General features: G+C 33.7%; 1 protein-coding gene and 1 pseudogene across 1 annotated transcript in view; one reads left to right on the top strand and one right to left on the bottom strand.

Moving 5' to 3' along the window:
* Positions 1 to 21,295, top strand: part of BMPR2 (bone morphogenetic protein receptor type 2) — a 167,800-nt gene that overhangs the window by 9,027 nt on the left and 137,478 nt on the right. The gene's annotated exons all lie outside the window — the stretch shown is intronic.
* LOC116152901 (prefoldin subunit 6-like) lies at positions 2,105 to 9,439 on the bottom strand (annotated as a pseudogene).

Raw genomic sequence — 21,295 nt, 5'->3', positions numbered from 1 at the left:
CTTGTTTATTTCATTTTACTGCCTCTCCCAGGCTTTAATTATCCCTGAAAGTAGATGATTTCTAAGTTAGACAGACAACCAGACTTTGAAACTAGAAAGATTTGAGTTCTTTCCTGGTGGTACCATTGGCTGTTTACTTTGGGCAAATCACCTCTTTTGGTCTCAGTTTTCTTATTTGTAAAGTGACAGGATTGACCTGCATGATGCTTATAGTACTTACAGCACTTTTGCTTATGGTATGAGAAAAGCCAGTGTTACACTTAGTTACTATCAGTGTGTACCACTTTGAATGATATGTTTGGTTACTACTGAGTAATAGTACTTTTTTAAAAATTAAATTATAGTCAGTTTACAATGATGTGTCAATTTCTGGTGTACAGCACAATACTTCAGTCATTTGGAACATACCTATATTCGTTTTCACATTCTTTTTCACCATAAGTCACTACAAGATATTAAATATAGTTCCCTGTGCTATATAACTTATTATTTATTGAGTAATAGTACTTTGAATTTAGGTTGGGGAAAACTGTGGGGTGGTTTGAAATTGTAAAGGCACTACTTTAAAAGAAATGTAACTTAAGTTTTTTACAAGTGTATTTTATATCTTGACTGTTGAGTTAGGACCACACAGGTATTGTAAAGAAAGTCTCTTTAGGGATATGCTTCAATGAAAATATAAGAATAGTCTATAACTAAATATAAAGGGTACTTTTAGAATAGTTGGAATCCTAGAATTTTAGAGTTGGACAGAACCTTAGAGTAAACTTTAAATAATTAGAAGCATAATTAAGAAGTTTAGAGTTCTCAACAATCTTGTCTTTCATTTTAATTTTAAAATAATATCAAGGTCAGTTTCAGCTCAGCCTTTGACTCGGTTATCATACATGCCAAATCAGTGATACCTAATCAATGCAATTTTAAATTTAGGTTAGTAAACTGTTTTTAACAGCTTTATTGGCTATAATTCCTGTATCATACAATTCACCTATTTAAAGTGTACAGCTTAGTTGGTTTGGATATATTGTATTGTTAACTTTAAAAAATTATGGTAAAACATATAAAATTTGCCATTTTAACTATTTTCAAGTACAACTTAGTAGCATTAGTTACATTCACAGTATAGTTAAACTATCACCAGAACGTTTTTATGACTCCAATCACAAACTCTGTGACCATTGAGCAACAACCCCCAATTCCCTTCTCCTGCCAGCCCCTGGTAACCTCGCTAATCTACTTTCCGTCTCTGTGATTTTTGCCTACTCTAGATATTTCATGTCAGTGGAATCATACAATATTTGTCCTTTTGTTACCTGCTTATTTTGCTTAGCAGAATGTTTTTAAGGTTTATTCATGTTGTAACATGTGTCAGAATTTCTTTGCTTTTTAAGGCTAAATAATATTCCATTATATGTATACACCACATTTTGTTTATCCATTCGTCTGTTGATGGAGACTTGAGTTGTTTTCACCTTTTGGCTATTGTGAGCAATGCTACAGTGAATATTAGTGAACAAGTATCTGTTCTAGTCCCAGCTTTCAATTCATACATATATATATATATATATATATATATATATATATATATATATGAGTAATTTATATATATAAAAGAGTAATTGCTGGATATAATTGTATAATTCAATATGGTTTAGCTTTCTGAGGAATTGCCAAACATTTTCATAGTGGCTGCACCATTTTACCAGCAGTATACAAGGGTTCTACTTTCTCCACATCCTTGCCAGCACTTACTGTTTTTTGTTTTGTTTTATTTTTTTAATTATAGCCATCCTAGTGGGTGTAAAGTGGTATCTCATTGTGGTTTTGATTTCCATTTCCCACATGATAAATGCTGTTGAACATCTTCTCTTGTGCTTATTGTCCATTTGTATATCTTTGGAGATATATCCACTCATTTCTTTGTCCATTTTTAAAAATTTTATTTTTATGGAGATATAATTGACATATAGCATTGTGTAAGTTTAAGGTGTACAGCATTTTTTTTTTCTCTAGAAAATCGCCAGGTATTTTCACATTTTATTAGCTACAGTATAGACCCTAGAGCTGCCTCATTCTCCCCTCTCCCCTTCCCCCTACCACGGGGTCAGGCCTTCCCAGGAGTCCTTGCCTTTGCTGCCTGGGCCTGCTGGAACTCCTACTGCAGCTGAGCAAGGGTTTCCCTCTGTTGTTCTGACTGGTGCTCTAAGTCCCGGAGCTGGGATTCACATGGCTTAATTTCAGGTGTGATATAGTCCAGCCTTTTCCCTACTGTGGCCCGAGCATCCCCCAGCTCTTGTTTGACCATCCCGGGACCCAGAAGTTTAAAGACCATGTTGGACCCATCCAGCAGGACGAGTTCCTCCTTCATGATATTATTTTCTATTAGTTGTGCCTCTAGCTTCTGCCTCCCTGACATGGATTTACTCAAGTCTTTCTGTAGCTGTTGATATTTCTCCACTTCTCCCTATAACTTGTTCTGGATCAGCTCAGCCACAGTTGGGACGAAAGTGTTCTCCCTTTAAGTATTGGTCAGCATGTTGATTTGATACATTTGTATATCGCAGTGTGATTACTGTTGTACCATTACCTAACAACTCTGTTATGTCACATAATTATCTTTTGTGTGTGTGTGTGTGTGTGTGTGGTGGGAACAATTAAGATCTAGTCTCTTAGCATCTTTGATGTTTGTGATACAGTATTTTGTCAATGATCACTATGCTGTTCATTGTATCTCCTGGATGTCTTTATCTATTGGTTGTAAGTTTGTACCCTTAAACATTTATCCATTTTTTAATTAGGTTGTTTGTCTTTTTGTTGTTGAGTGGTAGGAATTCTTTATATATTCTGAATATTAACTCCCTGTCAGATAGATGATTTCCGAATACTGTGGACTGAGTGTCTGTATCCCTCCCAAATTTATATGTTGAAATCAACTCCCAGGTGATGGTATTAAATGATGGGGCTTGAGGAGGTAATTAGTATCCTTATGAAAGAGAACCCAGAGAGATCCTGCCCTCCTTCCACCAAGTGACATTACAGCAAAAAGATGGCCATCTAAGAAGTGGATTCACATCTATTACTGAATCTGTCAGCACCATGACCTTGGACTTCTTAGTTTCCAGAACTTTGAGAAATAAATGTTTATTGTTTAAGATTAAGATAAGAAACCTAAAGTTACCATCTAATAGGAAAGACTAAAGTGTATATAAATTTCTTTAAAGAAAGAGCCATGCTGAGGAAAGTCCTCAATGTCAAGGGAAAGAGTAGTCTACCCATGTCACTTTCCTGCTTAAAATGTTTCAAAGTCTTCTTACAGCCTTTAGATGAAGTCTAAACTAATAGGCTTATTCCAAGTTAATTTCTCCCTGACTGTACTTCACCCCTTTACCCTCTTTTCTGTTTCCATAGCCTATGCTTCTTCCCACCACAAGGCTCTTTAGTGATGCTTTCACTTTCTGGAATGTTCTTTATGCCACCATCCTCCTATAACATAGACATGATACACACTCATACATACATACTGCATACCCCTTGGCCTGATTAATCCCTACTCCTATTTCAAGTTTCAGCTTAAACATCACTTCTTTAGGGAGGCCTTTCCTGATCCCACAGACTAACAAGTCTGTTTTCTCATGGTTTTTCTTTTAAAATAAAAAAAAAAAAAAGAAAAACCCTTTCAAGTTTACTTAATGGACCTTGAGATGGTTAACTCCAAGAAGTCAGTGACCATATCTATCTTACCCACGTGCCACTGTAGCCTCACCACTTAGTAAAGTGCCTGGTACAAAGTAGATAATAAAATTTTATTAAATTTAATATGCAGAACCAGTATAGCTAACAATAATAACTAATATTTATTGAGTGCATACTCTGTGCCAGCAACTGTTAAAAGTGTTTCATGCAGAATAAATATTTAACTTCCTACCTTTAAGGTGAAAAAAAAAGTTTGTTGTTTATAAGCCACCCATTCTCTGGTATCTTATTATATAGTAGCCTGAATGGACTAAGACACCAAATGTTTTCTCTTATTCTGTTTTTATTTTTTAAATTCTGTCCATTGATGTACAACAGTATTTGATTTTGATGAAATCCAGTTTATCTAGTTCTTGTCACGTATGCTTTTGGTGTCATATCTCAGAATCCATTGTCAGTCTAAGAGTTTTATGGTTTTAGGTCTTATTCTTAAGCCATTTTATGGTAATTTTTTGTATGTAGTGTGAGGTAGGGATCCAGCTTCATTCTTTTGCATGTGGAAGTCCAGTTGTGCAAGAACCATTTGTTGAAGAGACTGATCTTTCCCCATTGAATGGAATTGGCACTCTTGTCAAAAATCATTTGGCCACAGATATACAGATTTATTTCTGGACTCTCAGTTCTGTTCCATTGATCCATGTATCTGTCCTTATGTCAATACTATACTGTTTTGATTGCTATAGCTTTGTAGTTAGTTTTAAAATTGGAAAGTATGAGTCCTCCAACTTTGTACTGTTCTTAAAAACCAAGATTGTTTTGGCTACTTAGGGCCCCTTGCAGTTCCATGAATTTGAAGATTGGGCTTTTCCATTTCTGCAAAAAAAAGAAAAAAGAAAAGAAAAGGGGGCTGTTGGAAGTTTGAAAGGGATTGAAATCCATAGGTTGCTTTGGGTACTATTGACATCTTAATATTAAGTCTTTCTATCTATGAACACAAGATGTCTTTATTGTTATTTAGGTTCTTTTTAATTTCTTTCAACAGTGTTTTGTAATTTTTAGTGTTAAAGTGTTTCACATCCTTGGTTTAATTTATTCCCAGATATTTTATTGTTTGTTTAGTACAGTACTATTAATAATTTGATGGACTTTATTCCTTGTGTTTATTGTTAAGGAAAATGGTGGAAGACCTTTTGATATACTTAAGACATTTAAATTTGTTACTATTGTTACAGTGATTTTTATTGTTTTAACCATCCCCATTCTGAAAAGCTGAGGAAATAACTAATTACTTAAATTTTACTTTATGGGGCTGTCTACTGAAATAAAAATGTGCAGCATGAGAGCTGTGAGTTTCAGATTTATTTCTGGACTTAATGAAGTCTATAGCCTGGGAGATAGCCTCTCAGATAGCTCTGAGGAACTGCTCTGAAGAGGTAAGGTGGGAGGTCAGCATATATGTGATTTTGGAGAAGAGGTACCTGCAGTCAAGCACACACCTTGTTGGAGGTTATTGTTAGTCACAAGGCACAGATATGTTAGTTAATGATTTTAATGCTTTTCTAAGTATGGGAAGATGGGGGAAAAAAAAGGGTTCATAAAATTTACTCCTGAAAATATCTAACTACCTGACGCTTTGTCCTGCTAGTTTTCACAGATCACAGGGTAGCTTATTCCTGATCTCCGTCCTGAACTCCTTTCAGGATGTATTGAAGGTCAGAGACTGTAGAGGCTAGTGACTTAATTCTTACAAAGCTGGATGATGAGTGACATTCTTTAGTTGGCAGTACAAATGTTGTTGAAGAGGATTTTGATTGTATTATACTTTAACTTATCACTAAACCTACAAGAATAACTTAAAGATTTATGTCTGTGAGTCTGACTCTTGTTTTGTAAATTAGTTCATTTGTGTCATTTTTTTAGGTTCCACATATAAGTGATACCGTATGATATTTGTCTTTCTCTAAGTTACTTTACTTAATAAGATTATCTCTAGGTCCATCCATGTTGCTGCAGATGGCTTTATTTCATTCTTTATTTCATTCTTTTTTTAAGAGTAATATTCCATTACACACACATACATACACACACATATATACACACACACGCACGCATGCACACACCCCACGTCTTCTTTATCCATTCACCTGTGAATGGATATTTAGGTTTCTTCCATGTCTTGACTATAGTGCTGCTATGAACATTGGGCTGCATGTATCTTTTTGGGTTAGAGTTTTCTCCAAACATGTATTTTGTGGAGTGACACATCTTTCTTATATAAAAGACACAGGATACGTTTGCATATATATATATGGGAGGGGAGAGACGAGATAGAAGTATTTTAGAAGTATATAATTATTTCTTTATAGATACTTATATAGGTAAGATATTCATAAATCACTATGAAAATGTTACCTGAACCAGACTGACTTCTCAGCATAGGATCTTCATGTCTGACCCTAACATAAGTACTTTTTTTTAATTAAGAAATCTGTAAATATAGGTTCATTGGGGATGGGACTTGGAAGCTAGGGAGAGACAGGAGGAAGGGATACTTTTCAGTGCCTTTTGCACTGAATTTTGGATCATGTGACTGTGTTACCCATTAACTAATATGAAATTCCAACTTAAAAAAATTTAAACACTTCAGTTTTTCTTATTTCGAAAGCTGTACAGAGAGGGGAAAGTACCTTTACAATGGAGAAATATACAAACACTACCTCAGGTAATATAAATTAACATAATCAGTGATTAGTCATACTGATAGTATCGATGTGATTTGAGAGAATGGCACACCACTTCTCTGGTTTTCCTCCAAATACCTCACAGTCTTAGTCTAACTAATCAGGAGAAAAATATCAGAGGGTCTCAAAATGTGGAACAATTTACAAAATACCTGACTAGTATTCCTCAAAACTGTCAAGGTTATCAGAGACAAGGAAAGTCTGAGAAACTGTCATAGCCCAGAGTAGCTTAAAGACACAAAGCCCAATGTATGTAATGTGCTGCTAACTATGATGTAGTATTGTAGATGAGATTTTGGAACAGTAAAAGGACCTTAGGGCAAACTAGTGGAATCCTAACAAAATGTGGAGTTTGGTTGATAGTAATGTACCAGTATTGGTCCCTTAGTTTTAACAAATGTACCGTGGTAATGTAAGATGTTAATAATAGTGGAAACTGGGTGAGGGATATACAGGAAATCCTCTGTAGTATCTTTGCAATTTTTCTCTAAAACAAAAACTATTCAAAAATAAAAGTTTATGAAAAAAATGTACACGCTTATTTTATACAAATATAGGAAGAAAGAAAATTTAAAAAATAATCTTGCTCACTTGAATATAAGGACCTTTATTTAATACCTTGATTTTTTTAAAGACTTTTTCCATACGTATATTTTAAAGTGCTACTATACTCTGTATATACACATATGTCCATGTGTATACACACATACATATATACACACACACACATATGTACGTTTGTAACTTTTTTTTTTTTTGGTGTTGGGGGGTTGGTAATTAGATTTATTTATTTATTTAAATGGAGGTAACTGAGGTTTGAACCCAGGACCTTTTTCATGCCAGGTATGCGCTCTACAACTGAGCTATGCCCTGCCCCCCTTATGTTTGTAACTTTGAAACTTGCTTTTTTATGGTGATATATTGTAACCAGAACTGCAGTTTAAAATGGGGGAGAAAGGGTTTGAATATGTTTTAAAACTTGTTGAATATATTCTCATTGACTCTTCATATGTTTTTCTCAGGATGTATTCAAAATATAGTACATTTTATTGATACAAAGGGCAGCCTTTCAGCCCCTTCAAATTATGGATTCATTATCCCATTTACTTGAAATACTATGCCATTTACTCAATTAACTTTTTACAAAATTCTGTATTATAAAGAATTGGTAGATATAAGGTATAATTTTTCTACTGTAGCTTGTGCCTTTAAGAGTCTATATGATATGTCAAATTACATACCAATAAGATATAAGGAGAATTATTACCAAAAGAACTAATGTAAAATTTCATATACATGCCTGGAGTCCCAGTGTCCAACACTATCCATTAACATTGCCTTGAGCATGTTGGGTAACACTTAAACTGCATTATACAAATTATCAAGCTATAAATACAGAATTTGTATAATCATTTTCACCTTAAATGTGTTGACTGTGGACTTGATGGAAGAATTGTGGACATGATAATGTATTGGCTATAATAGTTTTAGATGGAGTTGGATGTTTGGAGAATAGAACAATCATATACACACATATCTATCTCTGGCAATTCTGCATCTATATCTGGAAGGTTAGATGCAGATGGAGGCTGAGAAATTTCAACCTCCACTTTTCAGGACAGTAGTTTTCCTTTAAAATCTCACTGTCAAAAATATACATGATGATATACCTTCATTGTGTCCCAGCAATTTAGGTGCAAAATAGGATGATTTAGGGCTAAATGTAACCTGGCAAATGACATAGTGTGTCATTATTACGTGTGTGTGTGTGTGTGTGTGTATGTATATGTGTATATGTACATATCTAATAATCCAGACTTTCCAGACCTTTTATTTAAATGAGGAAATAGTTGACTTTTTTCATCATTATTGATGCTTCCATCTTTGCTTTTGTATATAAGAATAGTCTATGAACAAAGCTATACAATTATAGTAGACACTCTAGGCCAACATTTTAGGGAACATTTTGTTTTTGTTATTTGAAAAGTAAAGAGGAAATACTAATAATCCCATATTTTCAACACTATGTTTTACTTTGCTGTATTTACTTCTATTTTTTTTTTTTAAAAGGTGTATATATTTTTGTGTGGGTGTGATTGTTACATGTTAGTTATATTTCAAATTTTTAACATAGAATAGTATGTCACAAGCAGTAGCTGTGTTACATTCTATTGAGTGTGTTTATTATTTACTCAATTCATATTAGGAGATGTTTAGCTTGTCTTGGTTTTCTTCTCTTAATAAAGATTGCCATATTGGTACACCAGAAATTGACACATTGTAACTGACTATATTTCAACTTTAAAAATAAATAAAATAAAAGCACCTACAATCTACAAAAAAAAAAAAAAGAGTACTATATTGAATGCTTTTGTGCATATATCCTTCTTGTGTTTTGGTTTATTTCTGCGTTCTCAGATATCAGCAGCATGACTCAATTTGTTCATTTTTTTCTCCTTAAAACACTCTCTTCATTTGTGTTCTAAGATACCACATTCTTCATTTTCCTCCTACCTCTCTGTCTCCTTTGATAGTTCTTCCCTATGTCCCTCACTTATAAATGGCATGTTGTCTCAGGACTCAGTCCTTGGTCCTTTTCTTTTCTCTGTCTACACTTAATCCTTTGGAGATCTTATCTGGTTTCATGGCTTTAAAAATAGCATCTAGAGGCTGAAAAGTTTCAGATTTATTTCCAGCCCAAACTTCTTTCCTTGAAATCCAGTTGCTTGTAGCCAACTGAGTATTCAGCATCTCCACTTATATGTCTCATAGTCATCTTGAACTTAACGTGTCCAAAGTAGAACTTCTTCTATAGGCTTCTTTTTCCTATAGTCTTACTCAACTCAGTAAGTGGTAGTTCTATCATTCCAGTTGTTCAGGCCAAAAACAGAAGATACCCTGTCTTTTCATTTGTTTTTCATACACATCAGTCTGATAGCAAAAACTCTTGGCTCTACCTTCAAAATTTATCTAGTCTGACTACTTACCACTTCCGCTGCTATCATGTTAATCAAAATCTACATCTCTCTCACTTGTAATTTTTCAGTAGCTTTTGTTTTCTCTAACACCTTTGTTTATTATGTTCACTTTTCAATATGGTATCCTCGGTCACCGTTTTCAAACATAAATCAGATCATAACATTCAAATCATGACACTTTATGCTCAAAGTGCTCTGATGCCTCCCCATCTCACCCAGAATTAAAGTCACAATCGTTAAAATATCCTACACAGTCTGGCCCCTGCTGCTTATGACCACATCTGCTGATCTTCCTCTACTTCTGATGTGCTTTTAACTTTACAAAGGAGTAAAAATTTAGAAAATCAAATGTTTTAGAGAAGGTTAGATTTAAGATACTTTATTCTACATGGTGTGATAGTGGTACCTTTAGTGAGTAAATCTGTATGTTGAGAGAGTAAGGGAGGAGACATGAATATTTCTTGAGCCTTTAATATATCCACTGTGTGCCTTACATCTTTACTGTGTTATCTCATCCTCTAAAACTATTATTTTTCCTTATTTCACAGATGAATAAACTAAATCCTCTGTAACTCCAAAGCAAAGCATTAATATAATACATACAGTGTTAACCTGAAGGTATAAAATATTTTGAATATTTTAGGCATCTGAAAATCTTATTTTCATTTTAGTCATTCAGGAAAAATTGCCCAGACTGAACTATGTCTTAGTTATGATCTCTTATTTTGCTGTAAATGACAACAAATATTTTAGGTTTTGGTTTTGTATATAGCATTCAAATGTTGGTGGATAATAAAAATTTTCTTTGAAGATTTGAAACTTCAGTTTTGGAAAGGTTAGATCGGAAGGTTAGTTAGATCCCGGAGAGTGATGATAACATATTTAGTTGAGGAGAACTTTTCAGTGTTTCCATCTGTTGTTAGTGATTAGTGATTAGAATCCCTAGGGGCTAGCCTAGTGTGAAGAGTAACTTTTTATATTTAGTTACTACACAAAGGGCTGTACTGTGGTGACAAGAAAGGCAAGATTAGAAACAATCAAATGATATCAAGAAATGAATTTATTCATATTACATATCGAAACCAAATTTTTTGTGGCAAATAACTTTTCTGGTATATTTAATTAGTTTTTCCTTTGGCTAAACCAATGCTTTACCTTGATGAAATGTTATCAAAAATGTTAATCTGGGGGAGGATATAGCTCAAGTGGTAGAGTTCATGCCTAGCATGCACAAGGTCCTGGGTTCAATCCCCAGTATCTCCTCTAAAAATAAATAAGTAAATTAATCTACCCCCCCCCCGCAACAAAACAAAATGTTAATCTATAAATTCACTTTAGCTTTTGGCACCAACTTTTTCCATTTATCCAGCATTTCTCTGGGGATCATTGCTTTGTCCATTTACTTATTAAGTTTATGGGAAATTCAGTTTTAATGGTCTTTGCTGCTAAGAGCAAGACAGTACTCATAGATTTGTACTAAGTTAGCTTACGTTTGTACACTAAGCAGCTAATAGGCTTTATATTTCTCATCATCCTGTTAATGAATATAGATTACATTCTAGTTATGGAAGTGTATCATTTGGATATGCTAGGTTGTTCTAAAACAGCAATAGTTATTTCTTGCTCACTCTGTATATCCATTAAAGACTGACAGGGGTACTCTGCTCATCATTCAGGGATCCAGTTTGATAGCGTCCCACCATCTTGAAAGTTGCTGGTTGCCAGAGGTATAAAAGTATAAGAAAGTCTTTCATGGTATTTATATGTTATGCCTAGAAGAGATTCACATCACTTACACTTAGCAACTCACTGTTCACTCTTATGGCCTCTCCCAGGTTCTAGGAAATGTGATCTTTCCAAGTATCTACAAAAGGAATTTGGGAAATAGGACCAATGATGACTCTAGGGGGTAGTAAGATAAGATAGACTTGTATTGACTTTGCTTTGTATTTTAAGACTTGTCTTTGCTTCTAGACTTTGATTTTATTTCTTTAAAAAAATCTTTGTTTTTAGAATCCTGAAGTTGTAACACAAGATAATTTAAAACATTTTTAACTGATAATGAAGTATAGAAAATAAAAAGACCCATTCCTCTTTACTTTTCCTCTAATCCCATTCCCTAGGTGTAACCACTGTTGTTTGGTGTATAATCTTTCATACATTTTTTGCTTGCTCTATAAATAAACATCTGTGTATAATTAGAATTTGTTTTTAAATAAAGGTAGAATCATTATGTACTGTATAATATACAGATTTTTGTGATTACTCATGTAGAATAGTTCTAGAAGTAAAATCATTTGTTCAAAGTTTGCACATTTAAAGTTTTGATATGAACTTTCAGATTTCCCCCAGAAGATTATGCTAGTTTTCATTTCCACCAATAGTATGTCAGAATTCTCATTTTCTTATATCTTTTCCAAATACTGTATAATATCTGTTTTCAATTTTTGTCAAGCAAAAACATTGTATTTTGTTTCAGTTTGAAGTGAGTGCTTTAATTACTAGTGAAGCCAGGCTTCTTTTTGTTTGCTTATTAATCAGTTATAGTCCTCTGAATTACCTGTTCAGATATCAGAGTAATTTTTCTAATGATTTGTTTATTATTCTTATTGATTTAAAGGAGATTTTATATAAAATGATTTAATGCAATTAGAATTGTTTATCTTTTCCTATTTGCCGTCTGGGTTTTGTGTTATCTTAGAAAAGACTTTACCATATCCACAATTACCAAAAATTCTATATTATAGTAAGGAGGTAGATACTATTATGTATTATCACCATTTACAGATGAGGAATTTTAGGCACAGAGAAATTAAGAAACTTGCCCAAGGCAACATAAATAATATAGAAGCAAGCAGCCCATGCTCTTAACTGCTACACTCTATTGCTTCTTGTATAGCTAAATTGTCTTTTAATCACTGAATTCCCAGTAGAGAAAGTGTCCTATTTGGGGAGTAAAAAGCATCATTTAGGGACAGTTAATTTGAATTACATAAAATATACTTCTAACATGTCATAATAGATTTTTTGTTTGTCATGGTAAATAGGTGACTAATACTAATTGCTTAAAATGCCTGAGCGTTGGCACCCGGACGTTTTCAGCTCTTATTTAGAGCCTTACCTATTATTTTAATTTAAAACTTTCTAAGAACCCTGTTTATTTGGGTTTCTAACTTACAAAAGTTGAGGAAGCATCGGATAAGTAAGTAGATGACTAATGTCAATGGTTTAAAATGCCTGAGCATGTATATATTCATTTAATGTATTCAGAATGATTTTGAGTTAGAACCTATTCTCTGCAGTTGGTGTATGGAAATACATAGCACTAACTGAAATACTTTTGTATTCCTGGTTGTTTATTCTAGTGGTCTTATTTCATAAGAGTGGTACAAACGTAGGAAAGAATAATGGTAACAAAAGGTAAAGGGATAGAGTTGGGGGGAAGTTTGAGGGAGAAGGGAGAAAAAGTAGTTTAGTTAATTTCCTCTTAATATTGTCTGGTCTCCACCCAGTCTGCCACAGCTTGATCTGGCCTTGTTGCCCTTGCCTTTGATCTCTGTATTAGGGTAGTCTCCAAAGAAGCATACCATTCTTTGTGTAAGCTCTTGTAGGTTTGTGAATTCAGACATTTTTAAATAATAATATTGGAAAGTTTGGAGCCTATTACTTAAAGCAAAGAATTATATTTGAAAGGAGAACTCTGAAAAACAATACCAGAAGGAAGTTAATACAGTCAGAAGTACTAAAATTACTGTAGGTTGCATTTAGCATCCTCTCACTTAGGTGAGCTGATTCCTGAAATCTTTTCACCTGTTTTTCTTATTTAGGTCACTAATTATAGAATTTGTTGTTTAAGAAGAGCATCTAGTTAAGGTGTTTGGAGAGAGATTCCTGTGAGACTCAAGTGAGTCATATCCTCAGTAATTATCTTCAGAACTGTGTTGGAGAAGCAGTGAATTTCTGTAGCTAATGAATATTTCATTATTGTTTAAAGGAACTTGTATAAAAGATTTACCAATAAAATGTGACATTAATAAAATAATACTTGAATGCAAAGAACTATATTAGATGCTACTGAGAGTAACAAAGTGAAATACCTCCTGTTTAATAACAGTGACATCCCTCTTTATGGGGGCTTGCTGTATGTCAAATGCAATGCAGAATGTTTTTACATATATTTTTCTCTAGTCAAAATAGCTGAAAGGAAGATATTTTTAGTATTTTAGAATTGGGAAACAGATTGACAGAGATTAAGTACTTTGTCTAATGGTATATACTTCTAATAATAGTTAATTACTTACTGAATTAAAAAATATTTTAAATTTATTTTAAAAATTTTATGGAGGGAGATAATTAAGTTTGTTTGTTTATTGGAGGTACTGGGAATTGAACCCAGGACCTCAAGCATGCTAGGCATGCACTCTACCACTGAGCTATACCCTCCCCACAAATTATTTTTTGAATACGTCGTTGTGATAGGCATTTATGCCAAGCTTTTAACTTTATTTCATAGAATCCTTTTATCAGCTTTGCTGAAATAGAAATTGTTTTTTCATTGATAAGGAAATTGATTTGTACAGAGGTTAAATATATCACCTAAAGCCATACACCTAGAAAGTGGCAGAACTGGAATTCATGCCAAGGTTTTCTTGGTTTCTGAAAGTCTGTGCTCTTAACCATATTTTCTCTCAAGACTTTTTCATTTGTAAGAAAGAATTGATCATACTGAGGTGCCTTTCAACTCTGAAATTTTGTGGATTGTTCTCCATTAAGTAATAAAGTTATGATAAATTATCTTCACACTAGCTGTGTAATAAAACTATTTGCTTCATTAGCAGAAAGACTACTACTGCTTGGTCAATTCTGTTTCCAAGTTAGCATGTATTCATTGAATATGAATACCCTAACTGTGTTAGAGTGCGTGTGGAAGAAGTACGAATCATGGTCCCAGTATTTGATAAACTTAACCTGTTACAGGACAAGAGCATAAATATAGTGGTGTATGCTCAGCTACTGAGTTAAAAAATCCAATTTGAAGTAAGATATACAGAATGCGTATATATATGCAGTAACAAGAAGGATAGTAATAATTCACTGTGGCTGGACAGGCATGGCATAGAGTTCACTATTCCCTTGAGGTTGGTGGAAGGGAATTGGTCTGATTATGGAGGTATTCTTTAGAAGAGCAGCCATGTGGCCAAGGCACAGTGACCAAATGTATGGTAAACATAGGTGTGAGCCAACCCTAAGGAGCAGGGACAAAGGCTGAGAGGCCTAGTCAGGTGGGCTAGACTGTACAGAAAAGAGGAGGGGAATATTTAGCAACCTGAGTAATTCTCTGTCATTCCTGTGGCCACTGAATTTTAGATTTGACTGACGGTCATCCTACTAAGCACCCACCACTTAGGGTGGTGATGAAGGCTGAGGTTATTTGGTGGGTATATATTTCAGATTGGCTCAGGTGCTATACTCATCAGCTCTGAATGCTTAATATCTGGCAAATGGTGGATTATCTTTTGTGGGGAAAGGGTTGTGAGGGGAATATAGATGGTCAAGGAAGTAGCAATAAAAGTAGCAATTCAGAAGAGAGGGTGGCATATAAATGCTCACTGACACTGTTTTAGGGTTGTATTTACCAGCCACATTCCTCTTCACTACTTTTATTCCTGGTAGTTGGAGTTTTGGATATCTAGCTACATCTACTTTGGCCATAAAATTTAAATCAGGTAAAAAGAAACACAGGTAATATAAGATGGCAGAGGATGTCATAAAGATATATTGAAAAAGAAGCCCCATTTTAATCATTAGGTGATGTATTATATAATTATATTAAATGATTCATCAGAGATATTGTATGTTTGATTTTGGGGGAGGGAGTTCAGATAGAGCAACAATGTGTTTCTTTGATGTGAATACCTTATAGTTTTCTTAAGCAGGAAACTCACTGACATTTTAAAGCTTTAATGTACTAGGTTGGGAGCAGTGTCAATAAGTAACATTTCCCCCCAAAAATACCATGTTTCACTAACGCTAAGAACCTGTGATCTATAATCTCATTTAAGCAGATCACAGTAGTAAGAGAAAATGATTCTCTGGTTTCAGTGTTTTATGATGACATTTCTATAGAGAAAAGTGTAGATAATTTAAGTTAAAAATGCTTTTTTGTGTTGCATCTTTAGAAGTTTTCTTTTGCAGTGTTTTTGGGGAAATGTCTCATTCAGCTCTTTCCTAATTACATGTGAAAAAAAACTGGCTACTAAAATAAAAGGGCTGTATGTGAAGCAAATTATATGCTGTAATGCACCTAATGTTGCCAAGTACACTTAATGAACGAGGTGGGGAGGCCATTTAGCCATCCAGGGAGGCAATTCAGCCTAGTGCTTTTCTACAGGGAAACTGTTAAAATAACTTTGAAGAAATCGTAAGTTTAAGGAGAAGACAAATTTATAACACGCCTGAAAAGAACCAAGATAAAATACTTACCTGCTGATTTTTGAATATCCTTATGGTTTTCCTGACGAACACTGCTGAAAGGAGATATTGAGCAAAATACTTAGGAGACCTTACTTTTTGTAATCTAGCTTTGACATGTTACATTTATGAAGATTAGGTTAGGTTAAGAGAATATCATAGTTATCTTGTAGCCATGAACAAGGCATCTGGATTCCTGCCTCCAATGGCTCTCATGTACTTGTTGAGAAGACAGATCATAAGTAGTAAATACATACATGTACAAGGTAGAAATTATGATAAATGTTACAGGGCTATATTAGAGGGTACTTGGGAAGGGCACTTGAGTTAATGTGCTTAATGAAACCTTCCTTACTAGGTGACATCTCAAGAATTAAAATGAGCCAGATTTGTGAATAATTACAGGAAGAGCGTTCCGGGTAGAGGAACAGACAGCACAGTCTGGGAGGTGGGAAAGAGCTTAGTATTTTATGGGATCAGAAACGAGACTGGTGTGGCCTAGAGTGTAGTGAGCTCGGGAGAGAGATGCATGACAAAGGGGTTAGTTAGGCAGGCAGGAGCCAAATCATGGGGACTTTTCAGCCGTGGTAGAAAGATGAAGTTTGAATTTTCTTCTGAGAAAAATAGGAAATGCTTTTGAAAGATTTAAGCAGGATGAATTTATCTGATTTTTCATTTTTCAATATCAGTTTGGCTTGTATGTGGAGAAGGATTAGAGAGGAGCTAAGGAGAAAAAGTAAGACTAGTTAGGCACTTGTACTCAAGATGGACAAGAGAGATGGCAGGTTGGCGTTTTCCCTTTAGTATCAAGGAACATTTGGTATCACTACACACCTCCTTTAATACACTATTTTTTAAATAGCAAGGGCCATTTCTTGGATTTAGAATGTACTATTGAGATAGTTTTAAAAACCTGTTTCCCTCAAATGTTTATTTTAGAGAGCTATGTTATTTAAAGTTTTCAGTAAACTACAAATATGTAATAGTATTATCTGTACTTTTCATTTATTGGAAAAAATGTAAACATGGAAAGTATTTTGTCTCAAGTAATAATTCAAAGAATAGGGATAGAATCCACCTTTCTGGACTCCTTTTATGATGCAGAGAAATCAGACTACAAGAATAATTCCTAGTTACACAGCCCTTTGTAGATCAGGGCTTTCCTGTTTGTCCTGTTCTTTTTAGCTTATTATTGCAGTCTTTGAAGACTTGTGTCATGTCTCATTTGTAGAGCACATACAATCTTTCTTTTCCCATACAGGCACATATACAGTGTATCACTTTGAGATTTTCGTTGTTTTTTTGTTGATATTCTCCACCCCCCCCACTCCCCCATTACAAGGAAGTGCTCATTCATATATCCCTAGTAGGTTTTTTTCACCAGTGTTAACTTTTTCTCACTTTTGGTTACTTTCAAATAATATTAGAGGCTACTAGTTTTTATACTTGGACTCTAGAATAAAATTGGCATGACTGCAGTCTTCAGTGTTTCATCAAATTTTTTTTTTAACTAGGCCTTAAATTATGAGCAATAACAGAGTTTGACCAATGGTGGTCTCTTACATGTAGCATGAAAGCTCCATAAGGCAACAGAATAATTGCGGGCAGAATTAGGATAGAATTTAAATGAAGTAAAAATTTTACAGCTAATTCCTGGAAGATCCGCCGTAGCTGATAGAGTCTATTTCCTAATCTGATACCTTAGCAATAGAAGTTTATAACTCAACTATTTTAATTCATAGATACCTAAAAATTCATCGGAGATTTGTTTTCTTCTATTGTTTAAAGACTAGTAGATGCACAGAGAGTATAAATTTAAAGGAAGATTTTCCATCAAAATTTTTTTTTACGGCCTGTCAAAAGAAGCTTTTCTAACCTGCAGTATATCCCAATATATTACATTTCTTTTCCTGTTTTCTCTACAGGAAATTTTCATATCCCTTTAAAAATTATCTTGAATTAAGAGAATTATTCATGAATTAGTACTTTTTTGGGGGGGGAAGCAGCATTACTATTCATTTCTCAGACCTTTAATTTTGAACAATAAGGGTTATTTTATGTATTAAAGATTATAGACTCTTAAAGAAAAACAAGTCCAAAGAAATTGCAGATTAGCTTAAGAGTCAAATTCTGTCCAGATTTGACTTTTTCAGGTATATAGTAAGTACATAAACTCTTAAGCACAAAGCATGGTGAATTTTCACAGAATAAAAACACTCACATATCTAGCACGCTGTACATAAACAGAACTCCAGAAGCCCCATTGTATCTTTTTTTCGTCACCATCCTGACTTGTGATACTGTAGATTAGTATTGAATGTAGGCTGAATGTTAATTCTTAAGTTTGATGTTCATCATACTGGACTTAATTCTTAAGTTTGATGTTCATCATACTGGACTGCACTTAATTGAATACTGCTGTTTAGGTTTTCTACTAATTTAGCCTAATATTAAAATTCTATGTGAATTTATCTTATTAGGGAAAAGTAATTAACTTTTCCCCTGAATTTTAGGACATGACTAGCTATCTAACATTTCTTTCCCTGATAACTTTCTTTTCTTTAATTTTCTATTCATCTTGTAAATACTGCAGTTATTTCTGTGCCTACTTAAAGGCTGAACATGTCATTAACCCTTCTGAAGATGAGGGACATAAATTACAAAAATTGCAGAAGTTCTACTGAAAGAAAACAAAATGAGCATAATCAGCTATTTGATGTTTTTGAAGGTATGAAGCAAAACCTGAAGGTTCGTAGTTAATATCAGATAGAACCAAGGAGATAGAAGGAAAAAAGCCTGTTTCTTAACCTTCCCATACCTTTAGCATTCCTAGAGATCCGTGTTTGAGAGACGTCAGAGAGAAATGAAGCAGTAAGAGTGAAGACGACACACAAACAGGAAGTTGTTACTTTAACAGTCGCAGCAATTTCACATTTTCCACCAGGTGTAAAAATCTGTCAGTTTGCTAGTGAGTGAAGCTTAATTATTTTCTGTTTTAAGTTTTTACTTTAGTCAGATGACTTTTCTCTAATTCTTCGTTTTAAAAAGACCTCAGATTCCAAGGTACGTTAATTATTTCAGTTCTCAAAACGATATTTCATCATGGTTTATGTAGTTCATTAAGTCAGTCCATTCCTGTACTGCTCACTGAACAACTGGATTTCAGTCAAGCAGGGTTCACTGAGCTTTAATTGTGGCAAAAGACACACAATGTTACTGACAGTTCTTTGGAGAAATGTATTTGGTATATTTTATATGCAAGTTGGTTTATAATAAGATATCAAAAGCTTGGACTATTTTATAAAGGATTGAAATGCTTGTCAAGTTCAGAGGATTTCCATAAATTACCATTTTTATCTGTCAGCAAGAGATATGGCGTTACCTCTATCAGACCAAGACATCTGCATAATAACGCATGAAGTTTTTGAAGAGTAATTGTTACATTAAACTCATCTTATTTTTTAATAAACACTTTCACTCTGATAAATACTTTTTGACTGCTTATTCTACTACTGGTCATCTTAAATCAGTATATCCTTCTATTTCCTTCTCTGTTATCTTACTAACGGAATCATAATCAGTTCTCTCCATCCTTAAAAACAAAAAAGCAAGGAAACAAAAAGACAAACACTAGGCACACATACACATTGGCCTTGTTGCCTCTTGTTTTATCTTCATTTTTATTGCTAGATTTCTTAACTCTTTGCAGTTATCCCTATAATTTTATTAAGATAGCATTTCCAGAAGTTACCAAATTATATAGTCTTTGCCCAGTCTCTTTTCTCTCTTTTCTTTATTGAAGTATAAGTTGATGTACAGTATTGTATACATTACAGGTGTACAATATAGTGATATATAATTTTTCAAGATTATACTCTATTTATAGTTATTATAAAATATTGGCTATATTCCTTGTGTTGTACAGTATATCCTTGTAGCTTACTTTATACATAATAGTTTGTGCCTCTTACTCCCCTACACCTATATTGCCTCTCCTCCATTGCCTCTCCACACTGGTAACCACTATATGACTATATTTAACTATATCTGTGAGTCTGCTCCTTTTTTGTTATATTCACTAGTTGTATATTTTAGATTCCACGTGTAAGTGATAGCATACAGTATTTGTCTTTTTTTGAATGACTTGTTTCATTTAGCATAACACTCTCCAAGGCCATCCATGATGCTGCAAAACTTCATTTTCTTTAAGGCTGAGTAGTATTCCATTGTGTGTATATATAGATATACCGCATTTCCTTTATTCATTCATCTGTTGATGGACACTTAGGTTGCTTCCATATCTTGACAATTATAAATAATGCTGTGAACATTGGGGTGCATGAATCTTTTCAAATTAGTGGGGGTTGGTTTGTTTGGTTTTGAGTATATACCCAGGAGTGGAATTGCTGGGCAAATAGCAGAAATTGGAAGTCATTACTAGATTTGATATACTCATTTTAGGATTAGTTGATATTAAGTATTAATATATTAGGAAATGTTGATATTTGAAGGAAAATCACATACACAGCTGTAAGTCAAAAGATACGTTTTTGGGATTTCATGAGTATCTTTGGCATATCAGATAAAGTGTCTGTCTAATTCATTTGTTTCCATAGTAGTGAATCTGAAACTTAAAAGGTGTTTTTAGTTCAAGTATTATTTTATTTCTTATTTGCTACAAAGTGAGTCTTGTGTAGGAGTTAACTGTTTCAGAGATAATAAATAGACAAAGTAGAAAGAGAAACAATGATTTATTCTCTTTCATTTTCTTTTTTGTTAATCATTGCCCACAAAATTAGTACTATGTCAGATCTTTTCCTTACAGTTAGCATTAACTTTCCTTCTTACTTTCTTTTGATATTTTCTAAATGAAATAATACTCTTTTCTGGAGTTAAGCTATTAGCATTAAAATAATTTTTTAAAAAGTGTTCAGAAAAAAGTACTTTAAAGAAAAACTATTTCTTGATTTGATTATTTCTGACAGGTATTCATACTTGAATAGACAGGTTCTACAATTAACATGAGGTATTGTTAGGAAAGTTTGATGAGATGTAAGCTAATTGGTCTCTGAGGTCATATTCTACCCTTTAGAATTTGAAATAGTCTCAAGAAAAAAAAGCCACAAACACTTAAACACACACATTTTAAAGTCAAAATCAAATTTAATAGTCAAGATCAAAATAAATTGTTTATTTTGTGGGGTGGACAGAGGCACAGGGAAAGCCCTCTCATCTCTTGGACTACCATCAAAGAATAGAAGATAAAGCTTTCAGGCCTAGGGTTAAATAAGCCTTTGTTAAGATCCTTGAATTGTGAAATTCTTTTTCTGAGAATCCTAACAAAGATAATTTAACAGATCCTTTAGTTTAAAGTCCTTCATTTTAAAGATGAAGAAACAACAACAACAACAA

This window comes from Camelus dromedarius, chromosome 4 (genome assembly GCF_036321535.1).
Source record: "Camelus dromedarius isolate mCamDro1 chromosome 4, mCamDro1.pat, whole genome shotgun sequence".
Classification (NCBI taxonomy): domain Eukaryota; kingdom Metazoa; phylum Chordata; class Mammalia; order Artiodactyla; family Camelidae; genus Camelus; species Camelus dromedarius.
This window is presented reverse-complemented; position numbering and strand designations above follow the sequence as displayed.